This window comes from Prionailurus viverrinus, chromosome F1, assembly GCF_022837055.1.
Source record: "Prionailurus viverrinus isolate Anna chromosome F1, UM_Priviv_1.0, whole genome shotgun sequence".
NCBI classification, from domain to species: domain Eukaryota; kingdom Metazoa; phylum Chordata; class Mammalia; order Carnivora; family Felidae; genus Prionailurus; species Prionailurus viverrinus.
The window spans coordinates 8,531,955-8,550,975 of NC_062577.1; positions in this window are offsets into that span (position 1 = coordinate 8,531,955).

The following is a 19,021-nucleotide window of genomic DNA, read 5'->3' on the forward strand; positions in this document are numbered from 1 at the left end:
GGGTCTCTATTTGCATGGTGTGGGCCATGCAGCCAGATCATTATGCTTTCTGGTGTTTTCTCCAGATAGTTTGGGGCTAATTTCTGCCTGGGAGAACAACCCTTGTTTGCCTAAGTCATTTAATGACTGATGGAGTCTCTGACATCCTAGACTAACTTTGGAGCTTTTTTTAAAAATAAATATTTTAGGGGCGCCTGGGTGGCGCAGTCGGTTAAGCATCCGACTTCAGCCAGGTCACGATCTGGCGGTCTGGGAGTTCGAGCCCCGCGTCAGGCTCTGGGCTGATGGCTCAGAGCCTGGAGCCTGTTTCCGATTCTGTGTCTCCCTCTCTCTCTGCCCCTCCCCCGTTCATGCTCTGTCTCTCTCTGTCCCAAAAATAAATAAATGTTGAAAAAAAAAATTAAAAAAAAAATATTTTAAAATGTTTATTATTTTTGAGAGAGAGAGAGAGAGACAAAGAGAGAGAGTGAGAACGGGGGTTAGGGCAGAGAGAGAGGAACACACAGAATCCGAAGCAGGCTTAGGCTCTGAGCTGTCAGCACGGAGCCCGACGCGGGGCTCGAACTCGTGAACCATGAGATGTGACCTGAGCTGAAGTCGGACGCTTAACCGACTGCGCCACCCAGGAGCTTTTACAGCACCTCCTTGCTCATGCAGCTCTTATAAGACAACAGTGATGTCACTTCAGAGATTGAAGCCTGTCACACTGAGTTGAAGAGAAACGTAAATCGCACCGGAATAAAGAGTTAATACAATTCTTTTAGGCAGGCAGGCAGTAGAGATTTGTAACTCTCCCTAGAGCCTGCTCTGTCGAAGGTGTCTCCCCTCGTGGGGCCTTTATTTGGTCCGTGTGGCTTCCGCAGCCCTCCCCGCCCCCCGTGAACCTGCCTCGCCACCCAAGGCCTCTGCCCGCCACACCATACCTATGCCAGGCCTTCCAGATGCTTCCGGGGGCTTCCTGTCGCCCCGGGGGCACCTCCTGGGACTGAGCGGAGGGGAGGGGAGGTGCTGATATGAGGAGAGTGTAAAAACTATGCCGTTAAAACAAATCTCAATAAAAGATATTTGAGGCAGTGGGTGTTTGCCACTTTCCCCCAAGACTGGACTCGATTTGGGTGAGTATGAGCCGGTTGAAATAGCGCATTTGTGCAGGATCCGGATTCTGGCTTAGGGACTGGGTGTCAAAGCTGGAGAATGGCACCTGGGGCATTGCTCTGGCATGTGTCTCAGCGCCCTCCCTCTTATTCGCTTTACCCCCTTCCCAACTTCCTGAGCCCCTTGCTGGCTCCAGGCCGGTTGGTGGGGTTGGTAGACGGAGTGAGCTTGTGCTTCCTGGAGCAGAGGTCCGGGGGGTGAGGGGGCGCGGATATGCGGTGCCGAAAAAGGTGCAGGGAAGAGCCTCTGTGGTCTGAGGGTATTAAATCTTTTCGAGCCTCGTTATAGAGACACGTTTGTCTGCCCGGCACCCCGGCCTTCTGGGACAAGAATTGCACCCCCCCTCGCCACACTCTTGGGGAGACTGCCTCCCCTCCTCCCACTCGGCAGGCGTTCAGTGGGCGGGGGGCAGGGGCCCACATTCCATTCCTGCTGAGTTGGTTAGTTTGGGGGTTTCTGTCACTGGCTGCGGGTGTCCCATTTACGCCGGCCCAACACGGTCACACAGAGGCTCGTTAATTCCAAGTTTCACTGTGTTAGAGGCCACGTTAGGCCTGTGTGTTAGGCCTACACAAAGGCACCAAAAACGCCTTCAAGGTGGAGGAAATGGAGCTGAACCTTGACATTTATCGTGAACAAAATGGAATTGGAAACACCTCTTAAGGCCAATGGTTAAAAACCGTGGCGAGTAGAAAGCTTTGTTAGCGCGCGCGGCTGGTCTAACCTAGAAAAGGGAGATCATCCCTTTAGGTAAAGACTTTCCCACGGGAGGATCCAACATATGGTCTCTGCGGGTCTCTACTGGCAAGATTCTGTGCTAAGCGCAAGGCACGCTCCAGCTGGACCAACCTCTCTCTCTGGTTGGCTCGTGGAGGCTGTCTCCATGCTGGGGCTGGCTCTTAGTTCGGGCACGGTCAAGGTCCCACGGCTCTCAGCTCGTCTCCCTGGTGATAGCATACACATCCTGGCTCTTGGGCTGCTGTTAGGATCTTGGATCATGAGCACCAAAGTACAGAAGGGCCCGGGGAGGGACACTGTTGTTCTCCCTAGCAGAATCGAACCCAGATCCCCTTGGGTTGGCAATGGAGAGAGAATGTTCTATGAGGAGGGGCAGTTCGAGTTTCCAGCTTCTAGATTTCTGACCAATCTTTCAAATCACCACAGCCTCTACTGTGCTGGGCTCTATGGCTGGCTCAGGTGAGGACATATGACCATTCCACAGTGACCCACAAACCAGGCTAGAAGGTCTTTTTCTTTTTTCTAGAAGCTTAGTGCTTACAGGGGGAAACTAAACCTAACAGGTTACATACATTTAGAAAACTACCAAGTTTTTTTTCTATCAGGAATTCAATAACCTTCATTTTTCTTGGAATCTATTTAAGATGTTTTAAAATTTGTATTGAGATGTAACATTCAGGAAGTAAATAAACCTTAAGCGTATGGCTTGATGAATGCTTACAAATGTAACTACTTACAGAACTCTAGACAAGATCAAGGTATAGAATGTTTTCAGCAGCCCAGAAGGCTGCCCTTTTCCAAGGCGATACTCACCTGCAAGAGGAACACTCTTCTGACCGTTAGTTTAACCTGTTCTTGACCTTCATATACATGGAATCCGATGGGAAGGACTGCTTTGCGTCTGAATTCTGTGTCTGTAGTTCCCTGTCGAGCTCCCACCCAGCCCTCCATTCTGGAAGATTATCTTTTCGCTCACTAGTCAAAATACTCTTAGCAGACAGTGAAATTCATTGATCTCCAAACCCGATGCCCAGAAGAACGCTGGCATGTTTCTTCTGTGGTTTCCCACCTTCTCTCTGGGTCACTGGCAGGGAGAGTGTCTACCTTCTTTTCACAGATCCTTACTCTCTCCCTCTCCCCCAATGACGACCATGGCAAAGTAAATTCAGCGCCTGCACACTGCTGGTGGCCGAAGGGTGGTTTTGTCACAGGGGTTTTAGAATGCATCTCTTGTAGTCCATTCACTTTTCAGATGAAAAAAACATTGGTTTAGCCTCACCCATGAATGGAGTCGGTCATAACAAGTGAGAGGATTTGAAAGCCAATGAAAAAGAACCCCCGAAGAATGTATCTCCTGGAGCCAGACCTACTCTAGTCTCCCCCCCCCCGCCCCTCCCCAATTTGTGATTCTTTTGGGTTGAGACCAAAAAAACCAAACAAACCCTCTTCTATTATGTCAAGATTATCTGTGGTGAATATCTAGTTAATTTTTTCTTGCTTACAATACTGCCGGCTGTACAAATTATCAGGTCACTTAGCTAGTAATTAAGCGAGTTCCAGAGAGGAGGACATCAGATCGAGGTGAAGTGACTATTGATGGCTGCATCACACTTGGCTATGGGCGGCAGCCAAAGACAATAAGAAGGCACAGAATGAGGGGAGAATCAGCAGGTGTGGAGGGCGTGTAGCAATCATTTTTACCTGGGGCCACTGTGTCCCCTTCCTCTGCAGTTGGTGGTGACGACAGAGAGGACCAGGGACAGGGCGATAAATGAGCAAGTAACCCACTTCTAACTTGTAAATCACCGCGTGAGGACCCACCAAGCATCTGGAATTGGACTAGGGACAAGAGAATTGGCCATTTTTGTCGCCGAGGCTCAGCGGAGCTTGCATGGACAGGCAAGTGTTTGCATCTGTGCAGAATATTTCTTTCCGAAGATTTTATTTTTAAGTAATCGCTCCACCCAGGGCGGGGCCCGAACTCACCACCCCGAGATCACGCGTCACACCCTCTGCCGACCGGGTCCGCCAGGCACCCCGGAGAGTTTTAAGTTTAACGCTGTAAGGAGTAAAGATTCTCTGCAGCGAAGATCTCAAAGACCAATACAGTTTCGCCTCTGGGGAATGTTGGCGTAAACAGCAGAGAGGAAAGAGTACTGAGAGCAATGGGCACAGAGAGAGAGGGACGTGAATTTCCATCCCAGCTCTGGCACCGGCACGGAGCAACTCACGTCAGTGGACTTCGGTTTCCTCATCTGTGTAAGACCGAGTCCCGTAGCAGCAGATTTGACAGAGTCAGATGGCATCCGTACCAGTCGGCGTTCCACTGGAGAGGCAGAACCGGTAGATCACATATGGATGTGTGCACGCGTGCGTGTGTGTGTGTTAGTCTGTGTACAGATAAAAATCATACAGGTTTTGGGGGTTCCTCAGCTATAATCAGAACCCTGGCCCCCACCAGGGCCACTTAGCATCACCCCCGCGGACCTTGGGAAGCAGGGGGAACCAATGCAAACGTGAAGTGCCCGCCGCCTGCTCTGCCTTGAGGGTTGAAGTCCTTTGTCTCTGACCCAGGAATCCCGTGTCTCTTTCCGACATCCATGACCCTGGCCCTGGCGGGCTACGTTGCTCGTTTGGAAGGAGGGCAAAATCTGAGATCCTTCACAGTTTTTGACAGTAGCCACAGTCTTGAAGTGGGTGCGTGGTTACCGTCTCCTCCCTAAGGAGAGAGAAAACAAAGGGAGAGAAAACTTCAAGGTAACCTGGCTATGCGCCTCCGTGACAACATCCCTCATGACCTCGTAAACCGAGACTACTTAATCGGACTGCGTGTCTGTGTGTGTTGCCGTATATGGGAGACAAAGAAATAGCAAATGTAGAAAAAACCATGCCACGTGACGTTCGGGGCTCAGTTCTTTGGGTACGAACCCAATCGAGCAGGGCCGGCATGAATCAGGTTGCTTCCTGGAAATTAAAAAGCCTGTGAGAAAATCCTGCTACAGATGTATATCATTCCCATGTACGTTCTGGTAAGTTTCCTAGTATATATGACTCTATAACTAATATAAACAACCGTTTTATGTCTCTTAAATTGTGGGTAAGTGATATTAACCTCTATAAGTCATTTGACATTGATGTGATTTGATTGAGATGATTCAAAATTACATGATTTAAATTAAATGATTGAAAATTATATCCATAATGGGGCCGGCCCCTGGGTGGCTCAGTCAGTTAGCATCCCACAGCTGATTTCAGCTCAGGTCTTGGTCTCAGGGTCATGAGTTCAAGCCCCGTGTTGGGCTCCACTGGGAATGAAGCCTACTTGACAAATATTATATCCATATTTCTAAAACCGAAAAATTAACCCGTTAATTCATTGTAGTGGTTTCATTATCATTGGTTGGATCGTTTTCAATTTTATGAACAAATCTTAGACGATTTGTCACTCCTGTACCCAGACAGTTAGTCTCCTCTTGCTTTATGTCACAAACAATGCTGCAGTGAACATCCTTGTGCATGTCTCTTGTGCGCAGGTGTGTGGGGGTCTGCTCTGGGGACTCCCCAGAAACTTAGGGATGTTGTACGATTCAACTTTGGTCAGTATGGTCAAGTCGTTATCAACTTACAGTCCAGCAGCCATATGTAAGTCTCCAACGTTGCCAACATCCTGCATTACTGAACTATTAACATGATCCAGTTTGCACGGCATAACATTTCATCTGGTTGTCTTAATTTTCATGTTTGTTGAGGTTGAATATCTTGGCAGAGCATGATGGCCGTCTGGGCTGCCTCTTCTATGAAGAGCGGTTTCACTTCTTACGTCTGTAATTCTTTTTTTTTTTTTTACTTTTTTTTTTCAACGTTTTTTATTTATTTTTGGGACAGAGAGGGAGACAGAGCATGAACGGGGGAGGGGCAGAGAGAGAGGGGAGGGGCAGAGAGAGAGGGAGACACAGAGTCAGAAACAGGCTCCAGGCTCCGAGCCATCAGCCCAGAGCCCGACGCGGGGCTCGAACTCATGGACCGCGAGATCGTGACCTGGCTGAAGTCGGACGCTTAACTGACTGCGCCACCCAGGCGCCCCTTACGTCCGTAATTCTTACGCGTAGTTCAACCTTTCTTTACAGGTTCTGGACAGTGTTTCTTTGTTGATAAGCCTGGATCTACAGTAAAGCTAGTGAGACTTAGCCATGGGCGCGCTTGTTTGTATAAGCCTCCTCCCATGCCCTGGGAGAGGGCACAACAATATGCTCATATATTTTTGTAAAATTTGCAATTGTAAGAGATTTTGATGCATCTTGGTTAATGCCAGGTTTTCTTTTCACTCCCTTCCGTAACGCCTCTCTTTGTGGCGAGCGGTGTCAGGCATTTTGGCATCTGACTAAAGGGAAACTGAGCTGGAAACCCATTTAGTTTGGAGTTAGGGAAATATGTGTATGGGGTTCTCTTCCCTATTATTGCTGGACCCCTGCCCCGTGAGACACATGGCATCCGGCCAGACTCCTACTGTTCGTGACATGGAAATTTAGTGCCAGGGACTACACTGTGATACAAACACGTCCTACGGCGCCTGGCGTAGAGTTTGGGTCATGGAAGAGAAACAAGACTGAGATGTGCAGACCCAGAAGGTGCTCTGTGGAAATTTCATCCAGTCGTCCCGTCCATGGACCTGTCAGTAGGAGAACGTGGTGATCACTGACACCTAGTCCAAGTGGAAATTGTCTCCTGCCGGGAATATACTCAGTGGAGCATAAAAAATAAGCATCAATGCACCACGGTTCTTTCTCTTGTGACGGAAGTTACGGAAGGTGGATTAGAGTTTTTGTGTTTCTAAGGCACAGACCTGTAGCGGTACCAGAAAGAGCAGATGTATGTGCAAGGGCTCAGACGTAAAGGAAACTTGATCGGAGCTTTCCAAAAACTGACAGTTCCAGAAATTTGCATGAAACGAGCACTAGCTAGTTGTGAAGACGAAAGGAACTGCTCTAAAATATCCCTACCGACTCTCCGCCCCCAAAACAAAAACCAGCCCCACCACACCCTTTGATCAGCGGTGTTGGTTACATGAGTTAACTGTGTAGATTCCTCTATTTGAAAACAGACAGGAGCAGCAAAATCCAGTCCTAGTGTTTCCAATGGCTGCTTATTTTCAAAAAACTTAAATCACGTTAAAAGTTTTTTAGTGTTTGTTTATTTTCGTGTGAGAGAGAGACACACACAGAGTGCAAGCGGGGGGGGGGGGTGGGGGGGGTGGGGGGTGGGGGGTAGACACAGAGTCGGGAGCCGGCTCCGGGCTCTGAGCGGCCAGCACAGAGCCTGACGCGGGGCCCGAACCCACGAGCGGAGTTGCCGCTGGTTGCACACGTAACCGACTGAGCCACCCAGGCGCCCCTGAGTCACTTCACAGAGGCTCCCTTTATGCGCCCTTCCTGATCGTCGCATTGCCATCTTGGGTTCTTGGCGTCTGACGCTGCAGCCCTACGGGGGCCTGCGGCCTGGCATTCGTGACGCAGTTCTCACTTGCGTGTTTGTGCTTTGGACTGCTTTGACCCGTGAGCGTGTTTTTTCGAGGAAGGTTGACACTCGCGTCTGGCTCATGCCCCCGCTGTTCCTGCTGCTGCTGCGGCCGGACTAGCCACCGCAAGCTTCGGGGGGGGGGGGGGGGACATTGAAACCGCAGCCACGTAGGATGCTTCTGCTGGACAGGAATTCGAAATGGGCAGAGCTGGGGCGGCCGTTCTCTGATCCACAATACCTGGGACCTCAGCGGGAAGTGTCTGGAATGTCTGCGTCCAGGCTCCTGGCGGGGAGGCCGGACGCGAGGGTACCCCCAGAAGAGAATCGGGAAAGAAGCTGGTTAAGAGGGCAGGGGTTACGGGGAAAGCAGCAGGGTGGCCAGGGATTGGGGTGGGGAGGGGGAACGAGGGATGGATAGGGGGAGCACGGAGGATTGCTAGGGCGGTGACCAGCGCCTTTGTGGTGTTTCCAGGGCATATGGTGTGTGCAGGGTAGTCTAGTGAGGGTTGCACGGTATTCGTTTGTCCGACCCACAGAACGTGAGCCCTGATGTGGAGTTTGGGTGCTCGGGAGGCAGGCGGTGTGGTCATTGGTGGTGACGACTCTGGGGGGAGACATGGGTAATGGGGGGGGGAGGCTGTGCGCGTGTGAGGGCAGGGGGGTATGGGACGGGTCTGCACCTTCCTCTGGAGTTTTCTGCGAACCCTGAAACCGCTCTCCTAAATAAAGTCTGCTTAAAAAAAAAATACTGTCTTGTCTTTTATGACCTGGCCTTGGAGGGCCTAGCATCACTTCTGTCCCCGTCCCAACCGACCCAGATTTAATTCGGAGGGAATGCGGGCTCTACCTTTGGAGAATCGAGGAGAGAGAGAAGCGAATGTGGCCCCGGGAACCGTTCTTGGGGCCATTGTTGGAAAAACCCATCTGCCGCAGCAGTCTAGTCCCGGGTTGTTTGTTTTATAAATGTTTATTTATCTTGAGAGAGAGGGAGAAAAAAGAGAGAGAGAGCACGCAAGCAGCGGGGAGGGGCAGAGAGCGAGGCAGAGCGAGAATCCCAAGCACACTCTGAGCTCTCAGCATGGAGTCCGATGTGGGGCTCAGTCTCACAAGTTGTGAGCCCATGACCTGTGCCGAAATCAAGAGTCAGATGCTTACCCAACTGAGCCACCCGGGTGCCCCTGTCCAGTCCCAGTTTTAATGTTACCTTTTCCACTTGGCGTTTGCTTGTTCCTAAATTGTGACCCAACGCGAAGTCCAGAGCCTCAGATCCAAGGTATTAGACTGACTGACGCTAAATCCAACGTCTCAATTCAAAGTTTTAGACTATCACGGGAGAACTTTTCTCCCACTCAGAGCCCAGACAAGGGTGGATAATCTTCCACATAATTCTTTCTATGCCAGTTGGACTTTCCCAAGTTCAGTCTTTTGTGGACAACGTTGCCTTCTGAAGGTCAGGGTTCCTATAACTGCCTCTGTTTTATTTTTTTTTTTTAAGGCATCCTTCTCCCTCACTGGATGGAGCTCCCCCAGAACGGCCCCTGCGTCTCCACTTTGTATTTAACAACAAACGCAGACACCCGTTCTCTGGTAGATGCTCCCCGAGTGTTTCTGAAGGGACACGAACTCCTTCTATTTTGACCTCCTGCTTCTGTCCTTTATTCAGTAGCCATTCATTCCTGCTGACTTCATCACATTTCATCTTGGTGTTTTTTTAAAAACATGATTTGTTGTTTAAAGACTCCCTGACGTTCCTGGAGATATAGGCCTGTAGATATCCAATAAATTAATAATGTTGTCGGTTTAGCATTTATATGATCCTCTATATTTGCAAAGCAGCAAGCGTAAATATTTCAGTGCAATGAATGCACTTAGAAGGCAGCAGGGTAAAAAAGCCCCCCCCCCCCCCCCCCGTGCCTCTGCGGGGTGATGCTTCCATTCCTGTTCCATCCACATTCTAAAGAAAATCCAAATTCCATACTTCCTCCTTGCAGTGTATCTCGGGTGGACATCGGGGGTCCTTTAAAAAGGCTGTGGCCTCCAACAGTGAGCGAGGTTTGGGGGTTGAGAGCTGCCCCCCTCGATCCTGGCTGAGCTCTCTGTGTTCCCATTTCTCCAGAGCTGCTGATCAGTGTTTCCGTGATGCAGTTTGTGGATCTAATCGACGAAGCCTGTCCCCCTGGGGACAAATGCAGTTAGGAGAAATAAACCACGGACGGAGTGTGTTTCAGATACAATTTTAGAGGCGCCTGGGTGGCTGAGTCGGTCGAGTGTCTGACTCCTGATTTCAGCTCGGGTCACGACCTCAGGGTGTGGGGATCGAGCCCTGTGTCGGGCTCCGTGCTGAACTATTATTGTCTGTCTCCCTCTCTCTCTGCCCCTCCCCTGCTCTCTCTCAAAATAAAGAAGTAAACACTAAAAAATAAAATAAAATAAAATAAAATAAATTTAAATGTTAGTTTAGTTTTGAGAGAGAGAGAGAGCACGAGCAGGGGAGGGGCAGAGAGAGAGAGAGAGAGGGATAAAGGATCTGAAGCAGGCTCCATGCTGACAGCAGTGAGCCCGATGGGGGGCTCAAACCCACGAACCACGAGATCATGACCCGAGCCAAAGTCAGGTGCTCAACCAGCTGAGCCACCCAGGTGCCCCCCCCCCAACTAAAATACAATGTTATGCCTACTAACCATTATTTATGGCAGAATCTTTTCAACAATCTTCCCAGAATATCTGTACGTCTCCTCCTCCCCTCAGCAAATGTTCCCCATTGGTTCTCACAGGGATGACTCTGAATTTTCCATGCCGATGGGGAGCCTGGGGCTGTTTTAAGCCTTAGCCCCTCCCCCCTACCCCCCAACCTCACTCTAGCATCATTTAACCTTCTGCCCCCTCCCTGTGATCCAGCTATTCTGTGGGTTGCTTGATTAAGCAGCAAACATTGGCTTACTGGAACTTCAGCCCGTTCCTTTACGTTTAATGATGTGAATGGTAATGAGAATCATAACTGATATTTGTACCGTGCTTTGGATGCTTTGGAGTTTATAGCACATTTTCACACTATTTTGCAAAGTAAGATGTGATGGCTCCACGGAGAATTGTCTGGAAACGCTGCTCTCATTCAGACACTTGCTAGCACGTTCCTGGGCTGTGGCCACGGATTTGGCTCTCTGCCTTCCCGGCATCCTGCACGGCTGGTGGTGCCGTCTTTAATTTGGATTGTGGCCAATCCAAATTTTGGATTGTGGATTGTGGATTTCTGATCAGAAATCTTCAAGGGCCCACAGTCACCGACGTAAATATAAAGGTCACATTCCTTAGCCTGCTGTTTAAAATATTCCAGAATCGAGGGGCGCCTGGGTGGTTCAGTCGGTTGAGCGTCCAGCTTCGGCTCAGGTCATGATCTTGTGGTTCGTGGGTTCAAGCCCCCATCGGGCTCTGTGCTGACCGCTCGGAGCCTGGAGCCTGCTTCGGATTCTGTGTCTCCCTCTCTCTCTCTCTCTCTCTCTGCCCCTCCTCAACTCCTGCTCTGTCTCTCTCTCTCTCAAAATTAAATAAACATTAACAAAATGTTCAGCACAAAATCCATCTGATGATCAAACAGATCTTTCTCTCATTACCTTCCTACCCCATATTGTTTGTGTGATCCCTACGTCTGATTAAAAAAAAAACCTGGTTAATTAAAAAAAAATTTTTAAAGTTACATCCAAATTAGTTAGCATATAGTGCAAACAATGATTTCAGGAGTAGATTCCTTAATGCCCCTGACTCATTTAGCCCGTCCCCCCTCCCACAACCCCTCCAGCAACCCTCTGTTTGTTCTCTATATTTAAGAGTCTCTTCTGTTTCGTCCCCCTCCCTGTTTTTATATTATTTTTGCTTCCCTTCCCTTATGTCCATCTGTTCTGTGTCTTAAAGTCCTCATACGAGCGAAGTCATATGATACTTGTCTTTCTCTGACTAATTTCGCTTAGCACAATACCCTCTAGTTCCATCCACGTAGTTGCAAATGGCAAGATTTCATTCTTTTTGATTGCTGAGTAATACTCCAGTGTATGTATATACCACATCTTCTTTATCCATTCATCCATCGATGGACATTTGAGCTCTTTTCATACTTTGGCTATGGTTGATAGAGCTGCTATAAAAATTGGGGTGCTTGTGCCCTTTTGAGACAGCACACCTGTATCCCTTGGGTAAATACCTACTAGTGCAATTGCTGGGTTGTAGGGTAGTTCTATTTTTAATTGCTTGAGGACCCTCCATGCTGTTTTCCAGAGTGGCTGCACCAGTTTGCATTCCCACCAGCAGTGCAAAAGGGTTCCTCTTTCTCCACATCCTCACCAACATCTGTTGTTGCCTGAGTTGTTAATGTTAGCCGTTCTGATAAGTAAGGTGGTATCTCATTGTGATTTTGATTTGTATTTCCCTGATGATAAGTGATGTTGAGCATTTTTTCATGTGTCGGTTGGCCATCTGGATGTCTTTGGAGAAGTGTCTATTCTTGTCTTTTGCCCATTTCTTCACTGGATTATTTGTTTTTTTGGGGTGTTGAGTTTGATAAGCTCTTTACAGATTTTGGATACTAAGCCTTTATCTGATATGTCATTTGCAAATATCTTCTCCCATTCCATCGGTTGCCTTTTAGTTTAGCTGATTGTTTCCTTCGCTGTGCAGAAGCTTTTTATTTTGATGAGGTCCCAATAGTTCATTTTTGCTTTTGTTTCCCTTGCCTCCGGAGATGTGTTGAGTAAGAAGTTGCTGTGGCCAAGGTCAAAGAGGTTTTTGCCTGCTTTCTCCTCGAGGATTTTGATGGCTTCCTGTCTTACGTTTAGGTCTTTCATCCATTTTGACTTTATTTTTGTGTGTGGTGTAAGAAAGTGGTCCAGGTTCATTCTTCTGCATGTCGCTGTCCAGTTTTCCCAGCACCACTTGCCGAAGAGACTGTCTTTTTTCCATTGAATATTCTTTCCTGCTTTGTCAACGATTAGGTGGCCAGACGATTAGATTGTGGGTCCATTTCTGGGTTCTCTATTCTGTTCCATTGATCTGAGTGTCTGTTTTTGTGCCACAAAACTGGTTAATTTTAAACATACCTAATTTTCCTTACTACCTAGGTAGGTATGGTCTTTGTAAGGAGTCTAGATGCTACAACAGGTAAAACCCTGAATCTCAGTAGTTTTATATGACAAGGCTGTAGTTTGCACTCAATGCGACCTTCCGATGTGGCTTCCTGGTTAGAAGAAGCCATTTGTTTCCACAAGGGATGTGGACACAGAGACAAGTGACAAATCTGGGTCATTTTTGTCTCATTCAACTGCAGTGAGTGTGCTTCACATCAAGAAACTTCAGAACAAGGAATGGCCAGCTCCTTGACATTTTGTAGCTGGGGCTTCCTCTCTGGCTCTTGGGATCATTTTTCCTCTGTTCCAAGACGAGCTTTGCTCTAAACTGCATGGCAACAAAGCAAATGGCTGAAATGATGGCGGGATGATAACTCCACTTAAAGTACAAGGTCCTGGAAGTGAAAAGGAACAAGGCTTACACTGTGGCGACTCAGGTGCTCAGAGGTAGTCTGTGGTTATTTCTGTCTGCAGACCCTTAAACCCCATCATGGATGGGAACCTGGGTGCCTCAGTTGGTTGAGCGTCCAACTCTTGATTTTGGCTCTGGTCACGATCCCAGGGTCGTGGGATTGGGCCCCGTGTTGGGTTCTGTGCTGAGTGTGGAGCCTGTTTGGAATTTTCTCTCTCTCTCTGTCCCTCTCTACCCCGCTCGTGTGCACGCTCTCTCTCTCAAACAAACAAACAAACAAATAAATAAATAAATAAATAAATAAATAAATAAATAAAAAATATATAAACCCCATCATGGAGATGGGTGGCTTTCTTCTTGTCAGGCTGTTCTGGTCTGGGCAAGAGTATCCAAATTACAACCATGATGGGCCCTCCTAGAGACATCTGGCCCTCTCTCTTGTAGCAACTAGAATCTATCCACAGTGCAATCTTGATAATTTACCTCCCACCCATTACAAATGCCCTGTGTTACTGGAAAGAACGTTATCTGTCCATTCATTGTCTAGTGGCCCTTCCAATGCACCTTAATTCCAATGCACCTTCCAATGAACCGCACAAAGGATTGGGGCTTTTTGATCTTGAACCGAGGAGGGCTTTAGGGCCAGGCCTGGACCAGGGTTCAGTTCAATACGACGCAGTACGCCAACCTTCAAAAAGACCACCAAGGTCGCCTGCTGACAAAGCAGCACTGAATTTATTACTAATTGCAGTAAAGGAGTCCCTGGCACCTTGATAGAGTCTTAATAGTCTTAGAAGAGAAAAATCCAGGATGGATGTTTATAGGATTTGGGGGTCTGGGGGACCATTTCAGTCATGTATTATTCAGATGCATGGATCGTTCGGGCGTTTCTGAAGCAGTCACTAACGTAATTTGTGACTTCATCATCCTGGGAAACAGTATCCTGGAATAGGGTCATGATAATGTGGAGGGTCTTTGCTCTTGATCCTCTCGTGCCGTGGGGTGGCAGCCACGTTGTCCGCTGGCACGTCACGGGCTTATCGAGCGTTGACCCTGTGCCAATAAGGGGCATCCGAGCGGAAGACGGACCGAACAAGTGACCTGGCAGCACTGGTCCACAAAAGAAGAAACCTCTTCGGGTAAGCCATGTCGAATTCTAAAGTAGACGCCAGTCCCTAAAAACAAAGGTGCCATACGTGTGACTTGTTAAACTCACATCGGCTTTGATACCTCTCAGTTCAACCAAATGTAGGATGAGGCAGTAAATGCCCCCTGGGCACTGGCTCTGCCAGGCGCAGGTGCTGGGGACAACGAGCTGAGGAGAACCCGATTCCCTCCCGCGTGGACACGGCGTGTCAACCCTGCAGCGGAGGCAGGCACAACGTGGCGAGCATGAGGCCAGAGTGATGACTTCTGGAGCAGATCAGGAAGCCTTCCTCCCTGCAGAGGCTGACTGTGCGTCTCAGGTAAGATCCAGCCCTATTTCTCTAGCCGCTAGATGGATGTCTAACCCTGAATGGCAGCCATCATGTAGGTCACACCTTCTAGCCTCTGGGGAAGATGAGAGCGGTTCCCAAGAGCGAAGCCTTGGCCGAGGACAGACTGGAGTCCTCAAGGGATCTCTGAGAAGGGGATTGAGCTTCCACTGGGGCGGAGAGGGTACAGGAGTTAGAAAGGGGGCGAGATTTGGGCCAATGCTATCACTGAGCAACCCCCCAAGGATTTACTGGAGCAGGAACCCAAGCAGATAACCCACGCGAAGTGATCTGCGACCAGCGGACGTGTTTTCCGTTGTGATATTTACTACCTTCGGTGGCTATTTCCCTTCCAATGAGCACACCCTGTCTCTTCGGCTATTCTGCACCCTCCTGATACGGAGGGATCACGTCTCTTTGTGTTTCAAGTGGCCCGTCAGCACGCCCTGCACATAGAAAGTTTCAACACCGGGGGCCTATGGGTCCAGCTGGAAAGGCACTTCTTGGTTTGAGAACCCTCTGGTGGAGAACCAGACGCTTTCCCCAGATTCGCTGCCTGCCACTGAGCTTTGTGTCACCGGGCAGTTGCTTCAGCCTCAGGGCCGAGGGGACCTGGGATGGTCCCAATTTTCCTCAGCTGCCAGGCACTGGGCTAGACGCGTCAGCTGTTCCTTTGCCTGAAGAACGGAGGCCTCTGAGCATGGGGCAAAGGGTCCACTTAATATATGGCATTCCGGCGTTCTGGAGAAAAGACTGCCCTGCCCCCCTGCTCCCAAGCGGGATCTACGTGGGCAGATTGAAGACTGACGCCTAGGCAAGGATCCCGCAAATGGGTCCTGAGGCAGCAGGGTCTGAGCGGAATATAGCGAGAGCTGGCGGTTGGAGAATGAGGGGACAACGGCTATGTGAGTCTGGGGTGACTGATACGTTGAAATTGGGCTCGACTATTTCATGCGTTTCATTCCTGAGCGTGCGAGAAAGAGGAGGGCAGAGTTACCTTCAATTAACGTTAATGCTGAATGTTCTCACATTCAGCCATGCCCTAGGGGAATGTCACAAGTTGCCTACGGCAATACCACCTAGTGGCGTCCCCCTCTGTCGCTCACCAACCCCCCCCCCCCTTTTTAAAAAGTCTTTGGGATTCCTGTTTATCTCTGGTCTCTGAGGAAAGGACACTGGGGCCAACAAACTCGAGGGTGAGGTCATGTACATCACGGCCCCCTTATTTCTAGATTATCTCTAACACGAAGCAGAATAAAAGTGAGATTCTCCACTGCCCCCGAGGTAACTACCTGCACCTTCCTTGTTGGCACGCGTCACTTACCCCTGCCCCCCACGCGTGACATAGATCCGCTTTTGTGATCCAAAATAGCCTCTTACAACTCGTAGAAGTTAGTGTTTCTGAGAAAAAAATGTATCTGGCTTGGAAAGACCAAAAGAACCGGGGCCTCCCCATCTACATGAGAAACAGTAGGCAGGAGAGATAGGCGAGGACACGGGTGCGGGGCAGACGACGGTGTCCTCGGGTGAAATCAGTGTCGGCTGGGGAGAAAACAGGCACGCTGGGGGTCTCCGAGGGGCAGATGGCATACCGACCCTCACTCCGGGCCGCAGTTCTAAGGAGGGGTTGTTAGAACCCCACAAATAAGTTCTAGGAAATAGGAACCTGAGGGGCGTGTTGGCCCCCGGAAGGCATCGGGAGGTGTCCTTGGTCCTGACAGTCCCGCCAGGGGGCTTGTTGTAAACCCACTCCGTTTACTGGTGACATCGCCCCGAAATCACACTCTTCACTGAGTGTGGGTGAATCACACACCCTTTGGCTCCCTCCCTCCCAAGGGAGCTGAGAACCTTGACAGCCGCGCCCTGTATTCTGTCACACCCGCCCCTTTGCCTCCACGGTCCCTCCTGACCCACGCTCTTTGCTCTCTCCCAGGAATCTGGAAATCGTTGTCAGATTCCAGTTCAGTTTCGGCTGGCCTTCCAGTGCACGAGAGATGGCCGTGGCCGAGGTTGCCGAGGAGGGGCCACCTTCCACCCTCTGTCCTCCATGTTGCCCTCTCTCCCGTGCAGCTGGACAGGCCGAGGACTCCGGGCAGCTGGGAGAGAAGCAGACAGATGGGGCAGGACACAGAGTGCTAGAAGACCCAAGGCTGCCAAAAGAATTTCCCGTTTGCTCCAGTAACACTTGAAGTCAGGGTCTCGGTCTCCCAGCCTCTGAGAGGTAGGAGCCTAACTTCAGTAAGCGCCGGTTAGCAAGCCCAGGTGCGTGTCACCTGCACCCACCTCCCCTCCCACCTTTTTTGTAATTTTTCACTTCCCGGACTCTGCCGGGCCCCTGCTCCCCCTCCGGCCCCCCTCGCATTCCCTCAGACTCCCTTTGAAACACCCACTTGGGGCGCCTGGGTGGCTCAGTCGGTTGAGCGTCTGAGTTCGGCTCAGGTCATGATCTCACGGTCCGTGAGTTCGAGCCCCGCATCGGGCTCTGGGCTGACAGCTCAGAGCCTGGAGCCTGCTTCGGATTCTGTGTCTCCCTCTCTCTCTGACCCTCCCCCGTTCATGCTCTGTCTCTCTCTGTCTCAAAAATAAATAAACATTAAAAAAAAATTTAAAACACCCACTTACCTCTGTGCAAGTCAAAGCGGAGTTCAGTTCCTGCTGGAATCTTCCCTATCGCTGATTGAATCTGTCCCTACCACTTTAGCGCCTGCCTTTGACACCTTCCTCTTATTGGCGCTGCCTAAGACCGGTTTGGCGTTTTTTTGGACAGCGGTTCCAGGTCAAAGGCAGTCAGCAACCCCATCACCTTCCATCAAGGCAAGTTGGCACATCCTTTATTTGCGCGATCAGCTTAAAAAAAGTAAGCTATCGGCAGGCTTTTAGTCTCATCTCTTAGAAGTCTGTTGAATTATTCTCGAAGGAAATTCTGTCACAGGATGCATTATCAGTCTTCCCCAGCCTATGCAATATAGAATTTGATCAGCACATCTCTGAATCTTCTTCCTGTGTATTAGCAGAAATATTCACAGGACACAGACTGTGAGAGTTGTAACTAACAGAAGCCACTCTCCTGGATCAGAGACAATGTTTGCCTTAGCTCTCAGATAACGAACAATTTGAATTAAACCTCCCTGACCCTGATCCTTCTGAGTAAGTGAAGTTCATAGCGTTATTTTTTTTAAGTTTATTTTATTTATTTTGAGAGAGAGAGACAGAGTGAGCGAGCACATACAGGAGGGGTAGAGAGAGGGAGAGAGAGAGAATCCCAAGCAGGCTCCACACCAGGAGCACTGAGCCCGATGTGGGGCTATACCTCACTACTGTGAGATCAGAACCTGAACCGAGTTCGAGGTGGAGGCTTAACCTACTGAGCCCCCCAGACACCCCGAGTTCATAGCATTACTATTAAAGGTTTGAGCAAGTGTTGCGTGAGTGTTCCCCGTTTTGTTCCCGTACAGAATACACACCAGGAGCTACTGGGGCTTTGGATTTGCAGATGGACCCCAAACAGCCAGCAGACATTTTTAGTAAAACTGGCTTTAGCTTTTTTTCCTTGAATGTCTGTAGTTGAGTCACAGGGTGCTGTCCAGCCCTTAGGAAAGCAGGCCCATCACCTTGATGGCTGGCGTCTCCTGGAGGTTTCCGCGCCCGGATTTCACTAAGATCGCTTTCTCTCCCTTGGTTTTAGCGCTCAGAACTTTCTGTAGGGGCTTGAGGAGCCCAGAGGAGGGGGGGGGGGGGGTCTCAGGGGATTCAATCTTAGCGCGTGGGATTCAGGTGGGCGGGAGAAATCACCGAGGGCAAACTGGAAAGGTCTGCGGGGAGTGGGAGAGTGCTGGCCACACCGGCCTCGGCCTCGCCCTGGTGAGGACAAGGGGCGGGGTGGGTGGCTGGAGGTGGGGCGGGGGGTGGGGGCAGGCTTGGGTTTTCTGCCTCTGGGTATGCATGGTCGGCCTCCTGAAATCAGCCGTATAACCCAGAACTCTGCACCCCCGTGTCCGTGCCGCACTGGATCTGGGAGCCTGCGGACCACCGGCGGACCACCGACTGTGAAGGTCCGCAGAGCGCATGCTCCGGACGCCTCTACCTCTTTACCGCTGCAACCCCGAGGCTCGACACTAGGTGGCAGCAAAGCGCCGGCCCAACAGCGTCTGCAGTCTTCTGCGGCAGAACTTGAAAAAAAGTGGGGCCGCAGATTTTCCTTTCAGAGAAGGACCCACCCAAGCAAGACGAGCAGCTGTAAAGACAGCAATAGAGATAACTGAACAGTCGTCAGGACAAAAATGCCTTCTGAATAGGATGGGCAAACAAACCCCCCCCCCCCCCCCGCCCCCACCGCAAGGGGCCATCGTTTCATAAACGACGATACAACGCAATTTCGGTCGATGCTTCGGAGCCGATCATTTGATATTGGGTGTGGATATTCTCTGAGGCCCGTTCTCCTGGCAGTTTGGCACCTAAAATGTGAAAGGCTCATGAAAGTTTACTGGCCGCAGAGGAGGTAGTTCTGCACGCTTTGGTGACGTCCGTCATGGTGACCTCGCGTCATGGGGCCTCATATAGATCAATACGTGGATCCCAGACTGATGTTAACACGGGGGTTCTTTCCAACT